An 8414-nucleotide genomic window follows, 5' to 3' on the forward strand; every position below is an offset into this window, starting at 1 on the left:
TTATTCATTTTAGTTTTACAAGTCTGGCATTGTGTAGCCTGTGATACAATGATTAATGTTAATAAATTCCATCAGCAGTGATTTTTTACTGTTTAATATCTTTGATGATTCTGTCTTCCTACCCATGAAATCTTTGTTAGACTCTCAAAATAATAATAATAATAATAAATAAAATAAAAAGACATCTCTGACAGCACAAGAAACAAGCCCTTCTGCACCCCCAGAACTATTGCTCATCGAATTAATATATAATACTAGCTAACCATCTAGGTGGTGGCCAAGTGGTAAGAACTTGGGATCAAGGAGTTTGCTCCTTCTATAGTTTTATATTCGAATCCTTGGTTGCTCATATAATGACCACTGGTGCTTACATGGTCGTTAACTTCAGGGCCCGTGGGATTAGTCGTGGAGCGCGCAAGCTGGCCCGGACACCCACGTTAATCTAAAAAAAAAATATATATAATACTAGCTACTTCAACTGTGATTCGTGATTCATTGTTGCTTATATATTTTAAAAAAAACAATAGGTAGGTAGTTTTTTTTATGTGTTTTTTAAATCAAAAAAATTTAAGTGTGAATAGAAAATTTATGCTAGTATATTGATAATTGTTCATGAAAATAAGTAAAAAATCATTAACAATTACTGAAAATAATACTAAAAAAATAATGAGATAAATAAATAAAGATATTTGATCTCACAACATAAAGTATTTAAAGTATTTATATAATTGTATTTATTTAAGTTTTTTATTCAAATTAATTATTTTTTCTATTAAAACAATAATAGAAATAATAAATATAAGATAATAGTCGCGCACATGAAATTAATTAAATAAAAGAAAAGAAAAAAAATTATGTAAGGCTGTATGTATTAAATATTGTCTAAATATATATAATTTTTAATTTTAGAAATAAAGTTCAACTATGTAAAACATAACAAAAAACTTATAGATGAAATAATATATTTTAAAAAATACATACAAAATATTTTAAAAAATCCTCTATTAAAAAAGGTTAAATAAAAAAAATAAAAAAAAATCATAGAGGAGAGATATTAATTGAAACATAAATTAAAAATTATTAAAAAAAAGAACCAATTAAATAAAAACTAAAATTTGAATAAAAATAATAAAAGATTGTGATAGTCTAAGTGTCGCAAGCATGTTTAAAAAAACAAGAAAAATAAATGATTTAGGTTATAGGTTCGATTGAGTTTAATAAATTGATTTTATTTTATTTAGATGATTAAAAAAATAGACAACAATTGTAAACAAACAATTTTTATATAAAACAAAATCAAGAAAACTTGAAATAAAAACCTTGGAAGTACAAAATTGAATGAAAAAAGAAAAGAATAACTATATATATATAAAAAAAAAAACTTAAATCAACTCTAGTTAATGTGATAAACATGTAATTTGGATAACAAGAGGCGAGTTAATCTGAGTTAATAAGCAAAACTTGTGGTCAAGGTTATGAGATCGAGATAATATGATAGAAAAAAAATTGAAAAAAAACCACAAAGCCAATCTTTTTTCTTAAAAAATAATATCGAATGATGATATTAGAAAATAAAATGAACCAAAAATAAGAATGTCAACTTGCATAACTTTTCAAACTCGTAACCCGGGTCATTGGACCGGAAGCACCTTAAAAACAAAAATCATAAAGCTTAATCCCTAGCAAATTAAATATTAAATGATGAAATTAGAACAAAAACTCAATTACATAAAAGGGTCTAAAATTAAAAAAAAAAACCACTATAATTAAAAGATTGAGGGTGATAAATAAATAAAATAAATTAGAGGGCAACCAAATTTTTTCTATTGGAGGGTTAGATTGAGAAACTTTAACAAAAGAAAAATAAAATCAAAAGAATGAGAACCAAAAGGGAAAAAATAATATACCGTAAACTTTAATTGAATGATGAAATTAAAAACTAATAAGACTTTACAAAAGAGTCAAGAAAAAAAATTAGAAATCAAAATAGAAAGGATCCATTTGAAAAATATATATGACAAATTATAATTGAAGGACTAAATTAAAAATAAATAAAATTTTTATAAAATGATCAAAAATCAAAATTAAAAATCAAAAGAATAAATATTGAAATTGAAATATTAAAAACAAAAGGAACCATCTTATGCTTTTGGGGGGAGGGAAGAAAACAAGAAAAAAATAAACATGAACGACAAATCGCTCATACTTCCCATCACGTACCATACCAGGAGGAAGAGAATGTGGTGGAGCTTCCAATTACATGATGGAGGGGTGGTTTTGATCACTAGGAAACGTCACACGTATGGTCTAAAAGACACGAGAGTCTTTTATACGCTAGCAATTTTTTAAATTTAAAAATTAATTATTCAACGTAAAAGGATCAAAATGCTCTCGATGACTATGAAAATAACAAAAAATAAAAACTCTATGAAAGGACAAAAATGCCCTTGAATGAATGTCTATTTGTTTTCTAATTTCAAGGACAAAAAATATCTTTTCACTGTATTCTAAACTATAAAAAAAATAGAAATGCCCTTGGTTAATAGTTCTATTTTTTTTACTTGGAAATAAATTAATTATTTTACTGTTTTAAAAGATAGAAAAGATGAATATACGCCGTGGCAATTTCTTTAACGATGAATAAGTCATTGAAAAATATTAAAATATCATTGTAAAAGATGAAATTACCCCTAAAAACTAAAACCAAAAACCAAGGCTCTATATTTTTTATTCAAAGGGAAAAAAGCAATTTCACTGTAATAATGAATATTTTTGTGTCGTGACTTCCTTACAATAAGTTCACCAGCATGTATTTTAGAGTTTTGGTAATAAATCAAAATGAGTCCCTTTAACACACGCATGTATAGTAGCAAAAGCAACTCCAGTCACGCCAATAAGTTCACCAGCATGAGGTTGCAAGGAAGTTCTTCACCTGTTAACAAAGGTTTGCAGATGGCTGACAGGAAGAGAAGCTGTAAATCAAAGTTTGTAAATACATATTATTAAACTAACGAAGAAAGATGTTTAGTTTATAATCATAAAGTTGGTATGCTAAACAAAAAATATCTAAAAAAAAACTAGAGTTTATACATGTCTAAAATTATGTCTAGAATTATAAATATAAAAAAAACATAAATAATATCAAACATGCTTTCAACATAAATATAATAAAGAGAATATTAGCATGTATAGTAAGTATATATTCAAACTTCTAATATTCTAATAATAAAAATAATAGTGTTTAAATTAAAATAAAGAATAATATTTATTTATTGAAGCATTTTAAAGGAATAAAAATTTTACTATTGTAAAAAATAAATTATTTGTCCTTAAAGCTTTATTGCTCCTCACTTGTGCAACTAAAATGTTTACAATATTTCTCTTAAAATTTCAATGTCTTTGAATCATAATAAAAGAATTCAAATACTTCTTAACAAAGTATAAAACTAAGTTATAGATTTTGGAGAAAGAACCAAAACATAAAATAGAATTAAAACACTAAAAATAAGGTGAAAAAAAATGAAAAATTTAAGTTAGAAACTCTTTATTCATCTTTTTTTTATAGTAAATTTTAAAAGTTAAAAAATTAAAAAATTAATTTTTATTATTATCAATCTCTGATTAGCCAACATAAATAAAAAATTAAATTTAAAAAAACTAATAATTATTTAATATTATTTTTTATAAACTATAATTTATTTAACTTATGTTAATTAAAAAATTCTCTGAATATAAACTTGATTGTTCATGGTGGAATTTCTTCCGCGCACTCTATTACAACGGTAAAAAGCTAGTGGGCAAGTATGGTCCAGCACTATTATACCATATTTATAAAACCCAATACAAGGGTTGACCCAATCGCGGCGACAACCTGTCAATCCACGCTATTTTTTTTTTTTTTAAGGATATTTTCACACCTTTTAACCCCTCTTTTTTATAATTCTTAATTACACGAAATTTTTGTGTGGAAACTTTGAAGGGTTTGGGCTTATTTGAAAGTATAATTATTATTATTTTTTATAATATTTTTTGTGGTGAAATATATCAAAATAATTTTTTTATTTTTTAAAAATTATTTTTAAAATCAAAACTATTCAAAACACAAAAAAAAAAAACTTAATTTTTAACAAAAAAATTAAATTTTTTAAAAAATATGTTTTACACCACATTTCCATACAAAGATAAAGTGTGCGCGGTTGTACTGTGATTTTTAGCTATCATTTTAATTAAAAATTATGTACTTATATAAAAATAAAAAATTATTTTAATATATTTATAAATAAAAATATTTTTTATTTACAAAATCGATCTTTGTTGATCACTGCTCAGGAATCCTGTTGTTTGAATATTGAGATGGCCAGTGAATATCCAGCCAGCTGCAGATACCGCGCAGCTGTCAGGAGCAAAATTATTTGGGAATATAATTGGAATATAATTGGAATCATGTTTTTTTAAAAAATTTATAATTTTTTATTATTAAATTTATTTTATTTTTATATTTTTAAATTATTTTGATATATTAATTTTAAAAATAATTTTTAAAACATAAAAAAAATATTATTTCCATATATTTTTTAAAAAATAAATATATTAAACCGCCATCACTACTATAATTTCAAATAGACACTCAATTTAATTACAGATTAATTAAGAGCAAGTATTAAACTTTAAACGTGAAAGTGTGTAATATTACTAGATAGCCATCTTAGTAAAATAAACCAAGTATAGAATAATAAATATTTAAAGTATAAAAAATATAAATATTTTTTAAAAAGAAAGAGTAAAGAAAAACAAATTAAAAAAATATATATTTAAAATAAAAATAAAAAAATAATAATAAATAAACCAAGTGTAGAATAATAAAAATAGCATGTAAAAAGAGAAGAATTATATAAGAAAAACTTTAAAATAAAATAAAATTACAATTTTGTCATCACTACGGTAAAACAAATAGCAAAATTTATAATTTTTCCATTTATACAAGGAAATACCTTTTCCTTTTAATATATGTTTAATATTTAAGTTTGTCTTCAAAATCTTTCGTGAAAAATCATTATAGCACTTTATATTAAAAATCTAGAAAATACTGAACAGGGAAACAAAAACAAAAAAACTGTTATATTTAATTTTACTAATAAAAAAAATTAAAATACTAAGAAATATTTATTTTTCAATAAATCTTAGCATTAGGGCACCAAGTTTTTCATTTAGGCTTTTGAAACTTGTCATAATCTATTTTTGGGCCCTGTATGAAAAATAAAAAAAATATAAACAATGAAAAAAGGATGTTAGAATGCCCTAAAAATAGTCAAAAAATTGATTAAAGAGGTTAAAAAAATACAAAGATTAAAATTTGATAATATTTTATTGACTGATAACAGCCATATTAACAAACAAAATTCAATTTGAGTAAGAAAAGTCCAAAATCAGATATTTAGAAACTTAGTTAAATTTTATTAAAGGTTTAATTGAATTTATGAAGAGTTTGATTATAAGAAAAATAATTTTGGAGTTGCAATCTAGGACTTGATTGAATAAATTTCAAATTAAGGATCAATATGAAATTTAACACATTTTGCCCCCTTTCCTTTTAAATGAAACAACGCGTTTTATCCAAAGCAACGTCATTTCATGCAAGGTTCACTAAAAAAAAAAGATTAAAACCGTGTCATTTTGAACGACACCATCATCTTATTTCCTTGGACATGCAAAACAGGGGAAGAAGAAGATTTTTCTTTCTTCCTTTGTCACCGGCCTCAATCCTTTCAAAAAGACGTCGACCACTTTTCACATGGTGGAGGGGCGGTTGCACAGTGGCCGCCCCCTATCTCTCTCTCCCCTGTTTTTCCTATAAATACAGGGGAGAGCCAAAACCAACGGGTGGGAAAAAAAAAAGAACAGACTGAGAGAAAAAGAGAACCGAGAGAGAGAGACAAGAGGGGAGAGGACAGAGGAGAAGAAAAGAGAAAGAGAGGAGTAAAGGGAAAAAATCGAACAAAAGAAGAAGAAGAAGAAGAAATAGAGAAGAAGAGAACAAAAACAGAGGAGAGAAGAGAGAAGGACCGCCGCTAGAGCCACCATCATTTCACCGCTAACACCTCTATCATCGTGAGCACCCCATGAGCCTCCACAATAACCACCGCAGGTCAATTCCCCAACCTCTCTCTTCTCCCTTCTTTTACTTCTCCTGCCTTCGCCCTTTATGCTTTATGTTCATTTTGCATGCAGAACATGAGCTCATTCTGTAGCATAATGAACATATATAATTATCTAGTTACTGTGCACAGTACAGTTACCAGCCAATTATAGTATAATGGAGCAACCCTGGCCTATTTTGCATATTAAGCCGGTGCTGTCTCATTTTGTTTTGGGCCAGCACAAGCCCATTTTTATATTGGGTTGGTGCAGCCCATTTTCATGTCGAGCCAATGCTAGCCCATTTTCTTTTTGTTAGGCTGGTGCTAGCCCATTTTTATTCTTTGGCTAGTGTTGGCCCATTTAAACAAAAAAACATTAGTGATTTTCTCGTGTTTTTATTTTATCCATTTTGGTTAATATCGATCAGTATTTTACATCGAAAAATACAAATCCAGTATTAAAATACACAGTTTTCATCAAAACTTTCAAAAATACAAAAAAAGTTGAAAAAAAGAAAAAATATATTTTGTGCATATGGCCAAGTGTGTCAAAGCTAAAAAATCATATTTTTTTTTATATATCAAAAAACAATGTTTTAGCTTGCATTTTAGCTTTAATAACCAGTTCATTAAAGTTAAAAGAACATTACCTAAAATTTCAAAAAGAAAAAAAATTATATTTTGTTTTTCTTTTAGTATTTGGGGTATGACATTACACATAAAGTGTATTTTAGATATTTAATTCTTTTTTTAAAAAATAGAACGGTTAGGTTTTACCATATTAAGATAAGAACCTCTTTATTAAGGAAGGCTTGTCTTGAACCTTAAACAAACCAACAATTAAAAACTATAATACAACTTTAGATTTTAACAGACAAAACAATGCAGCCTACCTTAAGTAGGGCATATTTGGGGTGCTAATACCTTCCCTTTATATAATCAGTCTCTGTACCCGATCTCTAAGATCAATTAGGGTTCCTAGTGACCATAATATTAGGTGGCAACTCTCATTCAAATTTTTCACTGATAAGAGACAAGAATTCATTTTCTCTCCATATTTTATCAGAAATACATCATTCCATCTTTTCCTGAAAAGTGGACAATCGCCGCGACGCCACACACATACAACAAAACTTATGAATGAGACATCTAATTGCAATGAGTTTGAATTTATCAAATTTTTTTTTTAGGATTTTATAATAAAAAATTGGTGTTTTATTGGTCTATCAGGGATGTACAAAAACCAGGTTTGTATGCCTTTCTAAATTTTGATAGGATTAGAGTTCTAGATTGTAGAGTAACCGATAACATATTGTTCGACAATAGAACATAAATAAAGAAGTTTATCCATGTATTTAATTAAATAAATTGAAAATTATTTGTGTCAATAATTATTTTTTTTAAAAAAAGTCAATAATGATAACTAAAGATGTAACTAGAAATATTAAGAGATGAAAGTAAATCAAAATATTTGATCTCGCAACATGGATCATTTACTGTAATGTATTCAATGAATCCGTTTATTAAAATTAATTTTTATTTAATTAAATGATGGTAGAAATAAACACACATGTTAAATTGATTGGTCAAAATCAAAGTGAAAAAAATATCATGTAAGGTTGCACTTATTATAAAAATTATCTAATAAATAAAAAAAATATATAAAAATTAGAATAATCTCTTCAAAAATTAAATACGTACAAAATAATTAAAAAAATAACCATTATTTAAAAAAAGCTAAATAAAAAAATAGAGAGAAGAACCATCAATTTAAATATAAGTTAAAAATTAAATAAAAAACACATAAAAAGCATCAATAAATAAAAGGCAGAATTATGAAAAGAGAAGGGAAGAAAGAAAGATGTCATATATACATTGTTGGGCCTGAGAAGTGAGGCAAGCGTGCCTGGCCCATTTGTAAAGGGCTTGTGTGCGAGCCTTTATTTAAAAAAAAACTCAAACAACGTGCTATTTTTTTCCTAAATAGTGGCTGAAAAATTAGGATTCATGGTTTTTTTTTATCCAAACACCTTGATCTTTTTAATGGCCTTAAACAACCTAGAAATAACACAAAAATTTAAAATAAAAAATCTTTATGAAGTTTGATATGATTGTCTAGACAATTTAAAGGTGAAAAAAAAAAATTCAAGTGGAACTCCTTTAATAAAATGAAACTTATTCACATTAAAATTAACTATTTTGGTAGCTAGAATTGATGTTAACGTTAAATTTTTATCTTTATTATCAGAATCTGACAATTTTTTCCTCTTCTCTCTC

This window comes from Populus euphratica, unplaced genomic scaffold (assembly GCF_000495115.2).
Source record: "Populus euphratica unplaced genomic scaffold, PopEup_1.0 scaffold2596.1, whole genome shotgun sequence".
Taxonomy (NCBI): Eukaryota; Viridiplantae; Streptophyta; class Magnoliopsida; order Malpighiales; family Salicaceae; genus Populus; species Populus euphratica.